General features: G+C 34.5%; 1 long non-coding RNA gene across 1 annotated transcript; it reads left to right on the top strand.

The window, feature by feature from the left end:
- Nucleotides 1-884: 884 nt before the first annotated feature.
- Nucleotides 885-2,024, top strand: LOC107945667 (uncharacterized). The gene is made up of 2 exons (XR_001696659.2): nucleotides 885-1,439; nucleotides 1,658-2,024. It is a non-coding gene; the product is annotated as an uncharacterized lncRNA (long non-coding RNA).
- The last annotated feature ends 17,217 nt before the right edge of the window (nucleotides 2,025-19,241 follow it).

Raw genomic sequence — 19,241 nt, 5'->3', positions numbered from 1 at the left:
GACTAGAATGATGAGATGTTAATATACAACGCGAAACTATGATCAATGAGCTAAAATATATAACAAGTAATCATCAACAAACAACAAACAATGACACAATAGCTATGCGGGCAATAATATCCAACACGCACCACACAAACACAATCGTCAACACTTAACAACTAAATGAGTTAATAGTCGATTTTGGAACAAGATCTAAGCGAAACAACATAAATAAAATACAACAAGTTTTCAAGTAAATAAAATGAACAATGAAATTCGCCAAAAGGTTCGAAATAACTATTATGTGAAATAATAATATACAAGTAAATTTTTAAATAAATATTTCAAAAAAATAAAAAAACTCAAAACATGTACATGTACTAGTTTAAATAGGTGATGCATGCAATACACAAAGAAAAACTTTGCAATAGTATGTGCTAAATTTAAATAGTAATTTAAAATAATAGTAATAATATTTAAGGGTTAAATAAATAAGTTAGAAAGACGAATATAAAAAAAACAAAGTTTTCATGCATAAAACTATCATTTGAAAATAATAATGTAATTATATACACATGTACTAAAAGAAAATTTATAAGAATAATAATTATAATATTACATACGTACATATACCATACTATCTTAGAAACTAGCTTCATATAAATAAATGTATGAAAATATAATAAAACAATAAAAATAAAATAAGTATGACAATAACATAACAAATTTCCTAAATATAAAAAAAACTAACAATCGGAAGGATCGAATTGCAAACAGCATCAAATCAATAAAAATAAAAAAAATAAAATAAAATAAAACAAAAATAAAATTAAAGAAAAATAGGAGGACTAGGCTACAAGATGCGCATTACATGAGGGCTTGATTGGGAAATATCCCGCTTCCCCAAAACGCAGTGTTGCAAGCCGGGCCGAAGTGGAACGAAAGCAAAATATAAAGGCTAAATCAGAAAAGGAAAAAGGACTTGATTCAAAAGAAAACAGAAAAGGGAAGGGCTGGCCGCACAAATATCCCTCCTTACGCCAGAACGCGCGGGTCAAGCCGCACCTGGGTCGGGTCATCGGGTCGGACGCGGGCCACTTGACAACACGGCGCCGTTTTGGGAGCCACTATTCAGGCCCCAAACGGCATCGTTTAAGCCCCCTTCAAGAAGTAAATAAAAGAAACCCTAAAAGGGTTATTCGGCCACCTAAAAAAATAATGAAAAAGAAAAAAAGTTTTTCCTCTCTCCCTTTTGCGCCGTTCTCGGACTAAACCGTCCATGGGTCCTCCGGTAGCCACGACTCTGATGAGAATGACTACGGGATCATCAAGGTAAGTATTCGCTCCCTCTTAACTTGTATACGTTGTTTGTTGAAAGAAAGCAAAAAAGAACGAAATCGAGAAAGAAAACCAAAGAAGAGCCAGATCTACCTTTCGAAAAACGATCTCAGAGAAAGGTTTTTTTCTTCAACCTCTGTATATTTTTTTTGTATATTTTTTATTGTCTATCTTTTACAACTTTCTTTGGTCTTTTTATATTATCTATTTACAAAAAGAAAAGAAAATCAGAAATAAAAATCCACCAATTGCCCTCGTTCTGCCCTCTTTTTTTCTCTGTGCCCCTTTTTCGTTTTGTTCGTGCCTGCTTTCTGCTGTGTTTGCTCGTCTTTGGCAGGTACTGTGTGCAGAGGTTGCGGATGTGGCATGTACGGAGGAGAAGGCACGCATACGAGGCTTGTGCGAGTGGGGGGCGTGGTGGCATCTGATGCGGCGCTAAAGGCCCTAGCTGTTAGGGTTTTGCTTAGGTGATTTGGGCCATTGGGTTTAGTGGGTTTTGGGCCATATTAGGCCATTTTAATGGACTATTTGATTTATTTTGATTTTGGGTGTTTTGCTGGTATGGGCCCGGGCAAAAATGGGCTCTTACAACTTAAATGTTAAGTTATCTTGGTATAACTTTTTTCTACATGCTTTAATATACTATGATAATGGTGTACGTATTTTTTTAAGTATAAGTAAATTAAAAATAGGCTTGATTATGATATGAAGTGTTATAATAGTGATTGAATTTAGTAGTCTAGGTAAATATGTTAACTAGTATTAATGAGTGATGCCTTTGGTACATGAATTGTTATAAGTCTTGTATGTCTTGTGCATATTTTGAAGTATATAGGAATGGTTTGTAATGTTTATATAACCTTGTTGTCAAATGGTGCCAATGAGGCATATTGGTTAGATGGTTAGGAGGTTAATACATGACATGTTTTAGTTGAGTGATTGATGATTTCATACAATGTTAATCTTCGTAAAATGTCCTTTTCATGTGGAATAGCTCATATGGTATTATGGTTGGTTAAATGTCCTTTTCATATGGAATAGCTCACATGACTTAAATGCACGTTTGAATGACCAATTGAGCTATTAGTTTGATTTGGCATGAAATTTGATACTTAATGGCACATTCTTGCACCACACGGGCTAGCACACGATCGTGTGACCATTGGAATATAAAAGTCTTTTAGCCACACAGTTCCAGATTGTCACACGAGTTGGTCACACGCCCGTGTGAGTACAGTAGATATGGTAAAAAATTGATCCACATGGCCTCAGTTTCTTGCACAGCCTAGCCACGCGACTATGTGACTTGTGGAAAAATTGTATTTTTAACCCACACAGCCACAGTGAGTTACATGATCTGGGCACACAGTCGTATGACCGCTGTTTTAGATATTTTCCCTTTATTTTGTAAAAGTTTCAAATTAGTCCTTGTTTGATCCGGGATCAACCTTAGAGCTTTTCATAAGCTCGTTTTACACTTGGTTTTGGTTGTATTTCATAGTATACATGGAATCATGATATGATTTGATAATGAAATTAAATTAGTTGCTATAAATTGTAAGTGTTTTATTCTGATATCTGTGGTAATATTCTGTAGTTTGGGTTCGATGATCGAACTCGGTGATCAGAATTGGATTGCGAGGTGTTATAGATTAGTTCATTATTATTATGAGTATAATGAATTGTCTCGTTGAATTGTATTGAAGCAGGAAGAAGAAATGTGGTTTTGTTCACATAACAAGTTTACTATCGAGAATGTTAAGTTTGGTAACTTCAGGTTATAAGTATATGGTAGATATGTACATATAGATATACATGTTTATTTAGGTAGAATTGTTAATGCTAATATTATCTACTTAAATTATAGAAATACCATTGAATGCTTTACTCAAAATACGAATTGATTCTCTGTGCACAGGTTAGATATGGTTATATTTTATATTCCAATAGTAATATACATATGGTTGGTATGTATACGTATAAAGATATATGCAAATTAATATTTTCATAGTTTGATTTTATCGTACTTAGTGTATATATTACTTGTGATTTGTTCGTAGTTGCTTCGGTAACAAATGTGACACACTGTAGCTCAGGTTTGGCGATCGGGTTGGGTTTAGGGTGTTACATGGCGAGTAGGTGCGATTAGGGTGTAGGGCTTGAGATATTTAACTCGGTTGATTACAAAATAAGAAATCTAGCTTGATTTTAACCAACCCGACCCATGAACAACTCTAATAACCTATACGAATGTTATAACTTTTAAAAATCAAGCAATCATTATTACAAAAAAATTAATAAAATAATCATTATTAAGTATAAAATAATTATTATGTAAAAGTGAACACAATTTATAGTTTTAGTTAAAAAATGAGTAGAAAAATAAATAAACAAGACTTCCATTATGTACACATTATTATTATTGTTGTTGTTATTGTTAAAGAGAGTCTATGGCTCTATCTCACAAAATTTTAAAAACAAACATTTCTCCTTTTAAGTGGTGGCGAATAAAAAAAGAAGAAACTTGGTAAGCTAGAACTCATACTAGTTAACATTTCTCCTAATGATAACGTTCCTTTGCTTGCTCTTAGTTCATGTATACCACTAGCTACCGAGAAACCGCAGGCTTCTTTTCCATTCTATTGAGCAAGTGAACAACAACGTTTTTATTGGACTCTAAGATAACCTTCTTATATCCCTTGCTCCATGCCACTGTGAGTCCGTTAAATCATGCCCATATTTCATCTCGAGTAATCGTGCAAACGCCAAGGCTTCTGTTAAAGCCAATAAGCCATTACCCAATTGAATCTCGAAACGAACCTCCTGTGAATGGCCGTCCTGAGTTCATATTGATTGCACCATACCATCTGGTTTGATTTTGATCCATCCGATCTTCGAAGGCATCCACCCAGTCTATCTTGTTGCCTATTTGGGTCTTCTTTTAATAGCATCTACATAACAAGAATCCACTCTCAACCAAGTTAAGCAATGTGTAATTAAGTCGTCAAACTAAAATTTCCGTTGGTAAAAAATTATAGTATTCCTAGCTTTCCATATTAGTCAGCAGATCATACCAAAGAGTGTACCCTAATTTTTGTTATGAAGACCCTGCTCGCATGTGAGATTCTCAACTAACCAAGTATCCAACGCCAAGCTAAACAAAGTTGCTTGCTGATCGCATTGGTGTACCTTCCACCATATTGAAATCGCAAGGTTGCAGTCCCTTAAAGTATGTAGAGTGGACTCTAGGCTCACCTCAAATAGTTGGCAACATAGGTTCACCAATAAGTTGTCTTCTGCATCTTTCTTCATTTGTGAGTAACTTAGTATGAAAACATGTCCATATCTTCTTCAAATTCCTGTTTTGGTTCCCAATTATTCTCTAACAATAGGCGGTAGGCTTCAACAACCGAAAACTTAGCTTTACTATGCCTTCTCCACATGCACAAGTCTTTCCCATCATTGTCCATTGGTGGCTTGATACCTACAGCATGTAAAAGTGTCACTAGATTTATGCAATGCCAAAATTTCTACCAACACCAATGGCCATCATCATCGACCATGTCGTACATCAAGGTATCTATGTCAATGTCCCGCAATGTGATCTTGTGATTGATAAGTGGACCTAGGTAAAAGATTGATCCGTGGTTGATAGCGTATAAAAAATAAATATTAAATACAACCTCAAAAACAATATTCATTACTCACTCGATAATTAAAAGTGCAACTATCTTTTTTAAATTAATTTTTAATTTTATTTTAATTACTAGCCTTTAATTATGGTCTTGGAATGATAAATTTGTTCTAATGGTTCAACTCTAACGGTAAATTCTCAACTATCTATAATTATCAATACGTAATCAAAATTTTAATGCAATTTCTATGGGAAGAGCATATTTTAGTATACAATACTTTGGGACCAAAAAGCTTCGTAGTATTAAAAATCAAACTCTTTGCGTTAGTATTATCAAAAATTGTGAATCAATCGTGTTTAAGACGTAAAGACACGAGATTGATCAATTTATCAAATCACCAGTTTTTACAAAAATCATAAAAAAAATTGAAAAATTTTCATTTGCTCAATTGGGACTGTAATTTTTTAATTTTGTTGCCAAAAACTACGAGCAAGTCGATGATGGTGTTGGTGGTGGTAGGGTGGCCAATAGGCTCATAAAAAAGGGTGGGGTAATGATCATGGTTTGTCATCACTGTCGTTGGATTTCCTTTTCTTAAAAAGGATCCAAATGTTAGTGATGCTGCCATAAAAATCTTCATGTTGCAAATAAATCGAAGAAAAAGTGTTTTGGACTAATTATAGAGAGATCCCTAGGTTTATTCAAAAGAAAAAAATGTCACGTCAGCAATACGCTAGTAGATTAATGGAATTTTTAATAGCAGTGACCAATTCAAGTAATTATCTTAATTAGAGTAACTAAATTGACAAAAAAAATTAGAGTGACCAAAATAGAAACAACGTTGTTTTAGGGTGATCAACGGTGTAGTTTAACCAATTAAATATTTATATTACATACTATGTCTTAAATAATATGTTTACGAATAAAAGCATCATAGATGCCCCTATATTAAGAGTTATATTATATTTTTCTCTTTTGACTCAAAGAATTGGCAAACTAGTCTTTGTATGATATATTAAAGAGCAAACTAGTCATTTCTATTGAAAGTTTCATCAATTTCTACTATTAAAAATTGACGTGGTCGACATAATAACCAAATAGTTACACGAGGCGTGACACTTATACCTCATGGTAACATACAAGGAATAATTTTTAATAGTAGAAATTGATGAAATTTTTAACAGAAGGAACAGTTTGCTCTTTGATGTAACATACATGGACTAATTTGTCTATTTTTTTAGTAAAAGGGGAAAAACGCAATCTAAGTCCTAGTATAATGGCCTCCGTGGTACTTTTATTCTTTGTGTCAAATGAAAATATTTCTAATTTTATATTATCTCTTTTGATTGAAAAATGCAGGATGTTTCTGTCTACTATGAATTTTAAGAGTCTAAAGTATATCTTCTGGAAAGAGAATAAACATGTGGACCAGTTAGCGTTGATAGGGGAGCAATTTTCAACATAAACTCTCTCAGATACTTTTAATTTTCACATTGTTTATTTTGTATTTCTGATTCTCCTCCACACATTATATATACTTCTTTTGGGATTGATGAAGTGTGGTGATTCTATAACACCCTCGAAAATCCTTTGGTTGTAATAGTATTATTTTGGGAATTACGAGTCAAAATTTTTCTGAATAAATAAAATATGGTTTATAAGTATGGGTGGAGAAGGTAGTAGGAGACTGGAGAAAATTTAAAAGACTGATCTATTGAGAGCTACTAATCTGGGTTATAGACTAAATTGTAAGGTTTTACAAAGTTTTGGGGTCAAAGTAAGAAATTAAAAGTATAAATGATCAAATTGAATTAGTGGTCAAATATGAGAGGACATGGAAGGAAATTTTTACCAATAGTAGTGGATAAGAATGATCTATAGATTTTTTTAGTTATAATAATATTTCATTTTCATGATCATCATTACTACTATTATTATAATATTATATTATTTTATTTGATTAAAATAATAGAGATGTTTTAGAGGAAGGATGGTGACACTTCTCCATCTCACCTTACACTTATTTGTAGAAAAAGAAAATTTTTATTTCTTCTAAAATTTGGTCCTCCATCTCCATTAAAGAACCTTTCAAGCTTAAAATCATCATATTTATTTAGAAACCTTAGCTAAATCAAGTTACCCACAACCTAGTAAGCTTAGATTTTTTTAATAGAGGTGGTGGGTTCATGTTTGAAGAGAGAAAAAATCTAGATGTTAAAACTAACATCGATAATGGAAATATATAATGATCGCAAAGCAAAAAAGAAAGGAAAAATAAAACACACAGATTTTAAAAGGAAAAATAAAACACACAGATTTTACGTAGAAATCCTTTCAGGAAAAAAAACCATGGGCAAAGGAGGAGAAATTCACTAATGTTGAAAACTGAATGATACAAGAGGAGTTTCGACTACATCTATTTAAGAGTTAAAAAACCTTATTATAATCAATGTCAACTCGGCCCTCAGCCTTAAGCCCTATATAGATCCCCTTGTTTTACCACTGTATTTATTTAACAAGGATTCGAGTCATACTACTCTAACAATCTCCACCTTGACACGAATTCTCAACGAACAAGTTTTTCACCTTGAACTCTCAACGAACAAGTTTTTCACCTCTTACACAAAACCGCTAAAGGGGCATTCTTCAACAATGAACACTAACTAAGTCCAAGCAATGCTTAAACTTGGTTATAAGAAGTGACTTAAGTAATGCTCAAACTTGGTTATAGGAAGTGACTTAGTCATCATATCTGCAAGATTATCATGAGTACTAACTTTGCTCACAACAATATCACCACGGGCAATAATATCACGCACAAAATGATATTGAGCATCAATGTTCTTTGTTCTCTCATGAAACATTTGATCCTTTGTAAGAAAGATGGCATTATGACTATCACAAAACATTGTACTGATCTGAAGGTTTTTACTGAGTTCACCAAAGAGTCCCTTTAACAAAATAGTTTCTTTACAAGCCTTATTAATTGCCATGTACTCGACTTCAATAGTAGACAAAGCAACTGTAGTATGCAAAATGGCTTTCCAACTGATTGCGCAACCCCCAATAGTAAATACATACCCTGTGAGAGACCTTCTTTTATCAAGATCTCCAGAAAAATCAGAATCAATATACCCAATGACTCTATCGTTAGTTCTTCCAAACTGTAAACAAACATCAGCAGTACCTTGTAAGTATCTGAAAATCCACTAAACTACTTTCTAGTGTTCTTTATTGGGATTTGCCATGTATCTACTAACTGCATATGATAAATCTAAACATTAGCAAACTATAGCATACATGAAAGATCCCACTGCACTAGAATATGAAACACTGACATGTGGTCAATCTTATCATCTAATTGTAGAGGCAAAACTGATGTAAGTCTGAAGTGGGCTGCTAATGGAGTACTAACAGGCTTGGCACTCTACATATTGAATGTGCAAAGAACTTTCTCAATATACCATTTCTGACTTAGGTACAATTTACATGATTTTCTATCTCTGATAATCTCCATCTTGAGTATATTATTTGTTGTTCCCAAATCTTTCATCTCAAATTATGTATTAAGCTAGGATTTGAATTTTCTTTTCTCTCATTTCTCTTTGGTTGCTATCAACATGGCATCAACATAAAGGAGTAGTTATACAAATGAACTATCACTGTTTTTCTTAAAATAAACACAACTGTAAAAGCTATTTCTTTTCAAATCATGAGTAGTCATAAATGAATCAAACCTCTTGTACCACTACCTTGCTGACTGTTTCATGCCATAAAGAGACATTTTCAGAAAGCAAACGTAATCCTCCTTTTCTGAGACTATAAAACCCTCGAGTTGTTGCATATAAATTGTTGGATCACCAGCAACCCTACGGCGCAGCGGAAAAATTTAAAAATCGGCGACCCTAACCACAAATCCATGTGTGAGGAATGAATCGGGGTGAAAAAGGTTACGAAATTACCTAATGTTTATTTTGATTAGACAGCAACTTCCCCACAACTTGTAGTCTGATCTACAGTCGAACCAAGCTGCAATCTATCGAGACTCCGACCTCTACATAATCCACCCAGTTCACTACGAACGGAAGAAATCCCCAAAACAGTTTTGAAAGTGTTTTTTTTCTTTGACGGCTGCTAGAGCCAAGCAAAGGAAAAACGAGATCTTTATAAATCTTTTATTTTTTAGGGTTTTTAGGATATTAAATAACTATAATAATATTTTAAACCGAAAATTATAATTACATTAATTATAATATAATTTCGGTAAACCATATATTTATTTGAATTCATATGCTAACCAAATTCATGTCCTCATTACGTGTACAACAACCTTGTACATAATGTGTTGGAAATTTGATTACCGAATTAAATTAATTCTATAATTAATTTAATTCAAGCAATACCCAAAAAATAATACCAACTATGGTTTATTCCGTTCATTTCAACTATAGGGTGTGACCCTGTAGGTTCTTGTAACGTTAGCAGTAATACGAGAATGATTCCAATGTTACAAACAATGAGTGGCATCTAGCAATGCATCATTGCTACCTAAGTCACAAGAGATCATGATTCAACACAACCTTTTTATGATTAACCTTTTATGTAATAATCCTTAAGTCATTTATCTCTGGATTGGACACAAGTCATGGAATAGTCACACTTGCATAGTCCATTCCATGTTCCTTGATATCTTAAGCAGACTACGATATACAAATTAGTATGACATCTCATATAAACTTATTTGAGCATGGCCATGCATTTCTAGTCTCACTTAATCAAGTGGCCTAAGATATTACTCCCATTATGTAGGAGGGACTTATTCTAAATCGACCAACCATATCCCTCTACATCGATTATGGTATATCCAACATCAGCCTTTATAGAACAACCAATTACGATGTACGTTTGACTGTATCAAGATATACTACTCACGATGTTGGGATTATGATGATCTCAAGTCTGAGGATCATATACATATTAATCACTATGAGTAATGTCGTGACAATTACATAATAATCCAAGAAACATACTCATAATGGGTCAATCCAATATGTTGTTCTCTAACACACATATTCATGCATTGATTCTGACATTCCATATCAATGACAACTCTTTATCCTCAATCAACTGCATGTTAGTCTTAATGCATTATCGTTGTCCTATCCAACAATAATACTTGACTAAGGATCTTTTAAGAATAATCATATTATTCTCAGGAATTATTATAAAGCAGTTTATTTATACATACAGAAAAGAAGCTGAAATAATAATGGTAACGCCTTTTATTAATAAACATGATAAATCAAGTATGTTATTACAACCATCTCATTATTGATCTTTCGGCATACTCTAACAATCTCCCACTAGCACTAAGACCAATCACTTATATATCTAATACCAAGTGACATAGTGTGACAATCATGCTTCTGCTGTGTCAGAGGCTTGGTCAAGGGATCCGCAATGTTATCATCTGTAGGTACTCTGCATATCTCTACATCCCCTCGATCGATAATCTCTCGAATAAGATGGTAGCGCCTAAGTATATGTTTGGATCGCTGGTAAGATCTAGGTTCTTTAGCTTGTGCAATGGCTTCATTGTTATCACATCGGAGTTCTATAGCATCTGATATGCTAGGCACAACCCCTAGTTCAGTAATGAACTTTTTGATCCAAACTGCTTCTTTTGCTGCCTCAATGGCTGTAATATACTCAGCCTCTGTTGTAGAATCAGCTAATGTACTTTGCTTTGAACTCTTCCAGCTCACAGCACCACCATTAAGGCAAAACACAAAACCTGATTGTGATCGAGAATCGTCCTTATCGATTTAGAAGCTGGCATCAGTGTAACCTTTTACACTTAACTCTTCTACACCTCCATATATTAGGAAAGTATCCTTAGTCCTTTTCAAGTACTTAAGGATATTCTTGACTGTGGTCCAGTGACCTTCACCGGGATCTACTTGGTATCTGCTCATCATGCTTAAGGCATATGAGACATCTGGACGGGTACATAATATGGCATACATGATAGATCCAATAGCGGAAGCATATGGAATTTTACTCATGCGTTCTCTCTCTTGTGGAGTTGAAGGACACTTTTCCTTCGAGAGTGAAATACCATGTCTCATATGTAGGAATCCTCTCTTAGATTCTTCCATATTGAACCTTTTCAGTACTTTATCTATGTATGTACTTTGGCTTAGACCTAATAGTCGTCTTAATCTATCTCTATAGATCTTTACTCCTAAGATGTAAGTGGCTTCGCCCACGTCCTTCATGGAAAAATAACTTCCTAACCAAGTCTTAATAGACTGTAGTGTAGGTATGTCATTTCCTATGATAAGTATGTCATCCACATACAGTACCAAGAATGTTATAGTACTCCCACTAACTTTCTTGTAAACACATGGCTCATCTTCATTTTTGACAAAACCAAACTCTTTGATTGCATCATTAAAACGAAGATTCTAACTTCGAGAAGCTTGTTTTAATTCATAAATGGATCTTTGTAGCTTACATACCTTTCCAACATCATTTGGATTGACAAAACCTTCAGTTTGTGTCATGTACACATCCTCTTCAAGTTTCCCATTAAGGAAAGTTGTTTTGACGTCCATCTGCCAAATTTCATAGTCATGAAATGCAGCTATAGCGAGCAAGATCCTGATGAATTTAAACATAGCTAAAGGAGAAAAAGTTTCATCATAGTCAACACCATGAACTTGGCGAAACCCTTTAGCGACTAATCGCCCCTTGTATGTTTGTACATTACCATCCATGTCGGTTTTCTTTTTGAAAACCCACTTGCACCCTATGGGCTTAACCCCTTCGGGTGGGTCAACCAAAGTCCATACTTGGTTTTCATACATGGAATACATCTCAGATCTCATGGCTTCAAGCCATTTCTCAGAGTCTGGGCTCGTCACTGCTTCTTGATAAGTCCTAGGCTCATCTTGATCTATAAGTAGAACGTCACCATGTGTTGTAATGAGAAATCCATATCTCTCGGGTGCTTGGCGTTCTCTTAAAGATCTACGCGGTGGTTGTGTTTCTACAGCAATTACTTGTTCCTCAATCCCTTGTGGAACTTGCTGTTGTTCTATCTCTGGTTCAGTGGTATTTTGCGATTCTCGAACTTCATCAAGTTCAATCTCTTTCCCACTTCCTTTTCTAGAAATAAATTCTCTCTCTAGGAAGACACCAGTCTGAGCAACAAGTATTTTGTTCTCAGTGGGATTAAAGAAATAATATCCTTTGGTTTCTTTTGGATACCCCACAAAAACACATTTTTCAGATTTGGGTTCAAGCTTAGTAGACGTCTAATGTTTAACATAAGCTTCGCAACCCTAAATTTTCATAAAAGACATACTGGGATGTTTCCTAGTCCACATCTCATATGGTGTCTTTTGAACCGATTTAGATGGAACACGATTTAGTGTGAAAGCAGCTGTCTCAAGTGCATGTCCCCAAAAGGAAGTCGGCAGATCAACATGACTCATCATGGATCGAACCATGTCTAACAAAGTTTGATTTCTTCTTTCAGAAACTCCATTCCATTGAGGAGTACCAGGAGGAGTAAGTTGTGAGACAATCCCACATTGCTTCAAAAGGTCATCAAACTCTAAGCTCATATACTCCCCACCTCGATCAGATTGAAGTGTCTTGATAGTTTTTCCTAGTTGATTTGTATTTCATTTTTGAATTCCTTAAACTTTTCAAGGGATTCAGACTTGTGGCACATGAGATAAACATACCCATATCTATTGAAATCATCAGTGAAAGTAATGAAGCTGTGAAATCCTCCTCTAACCTATGTATTTATTGGCCCACATACATCAGAATGTATTAATCCCAATAAATCACTAGCTCGTTCACTTTTACCAGTAAAAGGAGATTTAGTCATTTTTTCCAATAAGAAAGATTCACATACTTCAAATTGTTCAAAAACAAATGAATCCAAGAAACCATCTTTATGGAGCTTCGATATGCGTTCCTCACTTATGTGGCCCAAACGACAATGCCATAGATAAGTTTGATTTGAGTCATTTATTTTTGATCTTTCAGTATTTATGTTGTAGATGGGATTTGTTTGATCTAAAATATAGAGACCATTAATCAATTGTGCCGAACCATAGAAAACATTATTGAGATAAAAGGAACAACAATTATTCTTAATAATTATCTCAAAACCAATTTTGTCTAAACAAGAAATTGAAATAATGTTTCTAGTCAAACTGGGCACATAATAACAATCCTCTAAACATAAACCAAGTCCAGTAGGCAAAGATAAATTATATGTTCCTACAACTAATGCAGCAACTTTTGCTCCATTTCCAACTCGTAGGTCCACATCTCGTCTAGCCAAAGTCCTACTCCTTTGCAGTCTCTGTACAGAAGTACAAATGTGAGAACCACAACCAGTATCTAACACCTATGAAGTAGTAGTTGATAAATTAATATCAATAACATAAATACCTGAAGCAGACGTTCCGCTTATTTTGGCCTTCTTGACTTTCTCAAGATAAATCGGGCAGTTCCGCTTCCAATGTCCAGTCACACCACAATGAAAACAGTTTCCTTCCTTAGCCACCCCTCATTTAGGTTTCAATGCAGCCTTTACTTTTCCAGGCTTGGGCCTACCTTTGCCCTTGGGCTTTGTCTGAACTTGGGCCTTTCCCTTGCCTTTATTATTACGGACCATCAGTATAGGCTTACGCTTGGGTCCAACCTTTTTCATGTTGCCTTCAGCAGTTCGTAACATACTGAGCAACTATGGCAGAGTCTTATCAATTTAATTCATATTGAAATTGAGGACAAACTGGCTGTAGCTATCTGGCAACGATTGCAGAATAACATCAGTAGCCAACTCTTGGCTCAATGGAAACCCAAGCTTAGACAGGCTTTAAATATAGCCAATCATTTTAAGGACATGAGGTCCTACTAGGCTTCCTTCAGCCAGCTTACATTGGAATAGGGCCTTAGAGATATCGAACCTCTTTTGCCGTGCTTGCCCCTGATAAAGTTCTTTCAGGAGCTCAATCATTTCATAAGCAACCATTTCCTCATGTCATCGAGATGTTTCTTGTAAGCATCTCTATCAACCCTCGAGGCATTAGCGGGTGGTTCGTTAGGAACTGGTTGTTCAATGACATATAATTTTTTTTCTTATTTGAGGAAAATCCTCAAGTTACGGAACCAGTCAAGAAAATTTAAACCATTCAACTTGTCCTTCTCAATGACCGATCGCAATGATAGTGTATTTGTGTTTGCAGCCATAATATATCTACAACAATGAAATTATGCGTGTGAAAATTTATCAAAATTTATCAAATTTATATCAATCATTAAAAGGACTTAATTAAATGATGTTCCCACTATTTTATTACAAAACTAATACCCTCATAGATTAATTTCGGAAAGACTTTCTCGAAAAGTATTTCAAGTGGGTTAAGGATCCATATTTCACCTCCTCTTAAGCGATTTAAACAGTCAGAAATTTAATAAAATTGAAACATGCATCTCATACAATTGCATCACCCAAGTATTTAAACCCGAGTCCGTGTCTCTAATACCACTGTTGGATCGCCGGTACCCCTACGGCGCAGCGGAAAAATTTACAAATCGGCGACCCTAACCACGGATCCATGTGTGAGGAACGAATCGTGGTGAAAAAGGTAACGAAATTACCTAATGTTTATTCTGATTAGGCAGCAACTTCCCAACAACGTGTAGTCTGATCTACAGTCGAACCAAGCCGCAATCTATCGAGACTCTGACCTCTACGTAATCCACCCAGTTGACTACGAACGGAATAAATCCCCAAAACAGTTTTGAAAGTGCTTTTTTTCTTTGACGGCTGCTAGACCCAAGCAAAGGAAAAACAGGATCCTTTTAAATCTTTTATTTTTTAGGGGTTTTAGGAATTAAATAAATATAATAATATTTTAAATCGAAAATTATAATTACATTAATTATAATATAATTTCGGTAAACCATATATTTATTTGAATTCATATGCTAACCAAATTCATGTCCTCATTGTGCATACAACAACCTTGTACATAATGTGTTGGAAATTTGATTACCGAATTAAATTAATTCTATAATTAATTTAATTCAAGCGACCCCCAAAAAACAATACCAACTATGGTTTATTCCGTTCATTTCAACTATAGGGTGTGACCCTGTAGGTTTCTATAATGTTAGCAATAATACTAGAATGATTCCAATGTTACAAACAATGAGTGGCATCTAGCAATGCATCATTGCTACCTAAGTCAAAAGAGATCATGATTCGACATAACCTTTTTATGATTAACCTTTTATGTAATAATCCTTAAGTCCTTTATCTCTGGATTGGAAACAAGTCATGGAATAGTCACAATTGCATAGTCAATTCCATGTTCCTTGATATCTTAAGCAGACTATGATATACAAATAAGTATGGCATCTCATATCAACTTATTTGGGCATGGCCATGCATTTCTAGTCTCACTTAATCAAGTGGCCTAAGATATTACTCCCATTATGTAGGAGGGACTTATTCTATATCGACCAACCATATCCCTCTACATCGATTGTGGTATATCCAACATCAGCCTTTATAGAACAACCAGTTACAGTGTACGTTTGACTGTATCAAGGTATACTACTCACGACGTTGGGATTAAGATGATCTCAAATCTGAGGATCATATACATATTAATCACTATGAGTAATGTCGTGAAAATTACATAATAATCCAAGAAACATACTCATAATGGTTCAGTCTAATATGTTGTTCTCTAACACACATATTCATGCATCAATTCTGACATTCCATATCAATGACAACTCTTTATCATCAATCAACTGCATGTTAGTCTTAATGCATTATCGTTGTCCTATCCAACAATAATACTTGACTAAGTATCTTTTAAGAATAATCATATTATTCTCAGGATATTATTATTAAACAGTTTATTTATACACACAGAAAAGAAACTGAAATAATAATGGTAACGCCTTTTATTAATAAACATGATAAATCAAGTATGTTATTACAACCATCTCATAATTGATCTTTGGGCATACTCTAACATAAATATCTTCCTCAAGTTCTCCATGCAAGAATAATGTTCTTACAACTAACTGCTCAAGCTCCAAATCATACATGGCCATAATACCAGCAAGGCTCGAATCGAACTATACTTCACAACTGGAGAAAACACATCTATGAAGTCTACACCTGGAATCTAACTATAATCTTTTGCAACTAGCCTAGCGTTGTATTTGAGTTTTTCAACTCCTAGAGTCCTTTCTTTCTTTTTGAACACTCATTTACAATAAATAGCTTTTTACCCTTAGGAAGCTTCACTAGGTCCCATGTTCTATTCTTATGGAGCGATTCCATCTCTTCTTACATGGCAAACATCCACTTTCTTGAATCTTTATGGTTAATTGCCTCGAAATAAGTAGATTGCTCTTGATTTGCATTTATATCTTCAGCGACGTTTAAAGCATAAGCAACTAGACCAACCTCCACAAACCCCTTTGGAGGTTTAATTTCTCTTCTAGGTTTGTTCTTTGAAATAGAATATTGTGGTGAAGAAGCAACTCTACTCTGAGTTTTTGTACTAACTTGATTGTTGTAGATCCTGGATCAATCTAAAGCTCCACCTACTTCACATATGTGTTTGAAATTTGCTGGTCTTTATTGGACAAGTCTTTAAGAGATAAGTTAGACAACATAAAAGTTTCATTAAATAAGTTAGACAACATAAAAGTTTCATTAAAAATAACATCTCTGCTAATTACAACTTTCCTCGTTTCAGGACACCATAACTTATACCCTTTAACACTAGTCTTATAACCAAGAAAAACACACTTAATGAATCTAGGTTCCAATTTCCCATATCAACATGAGTATACGTAGGAAACCTAAAAATCTTCAAATTAGAAAAATCAACAAGATTACTAGACAATACCTTTTGTGGTGTCTTTTTTCTCAATGGCAGCAGACGGATACCAGTTAATCAAAAAACATGCACTAGAGGTCACTTTAGCTCAAAAAAATTTGGTAAACAAGCATTCGACAACATACATCGAACCTTTTCTATGATTATTCTATTCATCTGTTCTGCAACGCCATTTTGCTGGATAGTATGGTGAATTGTCAAGTGTCTCATGATCCATTCTGATTTGCACAATTCATTAAACTTATTAGAACAAAATTCCAAACCATTATCTATGTGAAGGTGTTTTGTCTATTTTCCTATGTACTTCTTGATCATATTTTTCCTAGCCTTAAACGTGGAAAACACATCACTTTTTTGCTTTAGGAAGAATGCCCAATTTTTTCTTGAAAAATCATCAATAATCATCAGCATATAATTAGCGCCCCCTCGAAGACTTTAGATTGTCCCCAATAATCAGAATGAATATAATCTAGCGTGCCCTTCGTGTTCTAGATTCCTCTGGTGAATCAAACTCTCTTTTGCTTCCCAAAAATGCAGCTCTCCCAGAACTTTAGTTTGCTAATGCTTTTTCCATAAAAAATTCCTCTTTTGCTCAATTCTGTCATGTCTTTCTCACTCATATGCCCTAGATGCATATGCCAAATTCTAATAACATCATCATCTAAAAAGGAAGAGGAAGCGACGGTTGCATCACCAGTAATAGTTGAACCCTGCAAAATATATAACTTGGCAGTCTTTCTCTGCCCTTTCATTATAACGAGGGAACCCTTGATGATATTTATAACCCCACTTTTAGTTGTGTACTTGCACCCTTTTCAATCAATAGTACTCAACAAAATCAAATTTCTCTTCAATTATGGTACATGTCATACGCCACTAAGTGTTCTGATGACTCCATTGAACATTTTAGTTTTGATCATGCCTATACCTGCGATTCTACATGAAGCATTATTTCCCATCAAAACAACACCTTCAGACACTATTTCATATATTGTAAACCAATCTCAATTAGGACTCATATGGAAGGTGTAACCAAAATCGATGGCCCACTCCTTGCTCACTTTAGAGTTGTCGGTAGAAGTAACTAGGAGTTCACCATCGCTATAGTCTTCTACAACATCAGCTTTACCGGATTATTCTGGTTGTTTTCCCTTTTGATTCATCTCCTTCCTTTTGATCTTATTATGTAACTTATAACACTCAAACTTAATGTGTCATTTCTTCTTGCATAAGTGACAGATTTTACCTCTGTTTGAAGATCTCAATCTACCCTTAGATTACTATGACGATTTCGTTCCTATGTTCTCCCATGAATATCATTAGTATTTTATTCTTGTCTCCCACAAACAATGAGACTTCTCCCTAAGAGTTGGATCCAGCCACAAGATGTTTCATCTTTTCATATGATGTTAAGGAAGCATAGACTTCATCAACTGTGAGAGATTCGTGACTATACAAAATTGTATCTCTAGAGTTTGAATAAGACGAAGGCAACGAATAAAATAGAATTAAGCCTTTCAATCTTTACGCTTCTTCTCTTCCTCCGTCAATGTCGAATGCATCTTATCTAACATTACCAGGGCATCCTCTAAATCCATCTGTAAAAGAATTGCTTTTATTTTTACCTTCCACAACACGAATCTAGTGTTGCGATCCAACAGCGGAATATCATACTTCATTATGGTCACTACCGTAATTGAGACAAGCAACCCGACAAGCTTTGATATCATTTTTTTAAAACTAACATCGATAATGGAGATATAAAGTGATCGCAAAGCAAAAAGAAAAGAAAAATAAAACACACAGATTTTACATGGAAACCCTTTCAGGAAAAAAAGTATGGGCAAAGGAGGAGAAATTCACTAATGTTGAAAACTGAATGATACAAGAAGAGTTTCGACTACATATGTTTAAAGGTTGAAAAACATTATTCTCATCAATGTCAAATAGAAGAAGAGTAGTTCTATACGGATTGTACTTGTGCTTATTTTACCACTGTATTTATTTAACAAGAATTCTGGTCACACAACTCTAACATTAGACTATGTGAGGAACTAAGGTTTTAAGGTATGATTTCATGAACTAGTACTTAGTATCATGTTTATTACAATTATTAGAGCATGGAAATCTTGTGAAACAAGTATATTGATTTCTTATGTTTGGCAATATTGATATGGAACAAAGAGAAAGACAAGGAAGAAGATGGAAAAGGTGTAGACAAAGGGAAACAAGTAGGCAAAGCTTCAAGAAGTCTAATTTAGCTAAAATTGTAAGTACTTAAGAATTATTTTTTACTTAATTAGATTTACAATTTATATTCTAATGAACT

This window comes from Gossypium hirsutum, chromosome D12, assembly GCF_007990345.1.
Source record: "Gossypium hirsutum isolate 1008001.06 chromosome D12, Gossypium_hirsutum_v2.1, whole genome shotgun sequence".
In the NCBI taxonomy this organism is placed as follows: domain Eukaryota; kingdom Viridiplantae; phylum Streptophyta; class Magnoliopsida; order Malvales; family Malvaceae; genus Gossypium; species Gossypium hirsutum.
Note: the sequence above shows the minus strand (reverse complement) of the source record. Positions and strands in the feature narration are given on the sequence as shown.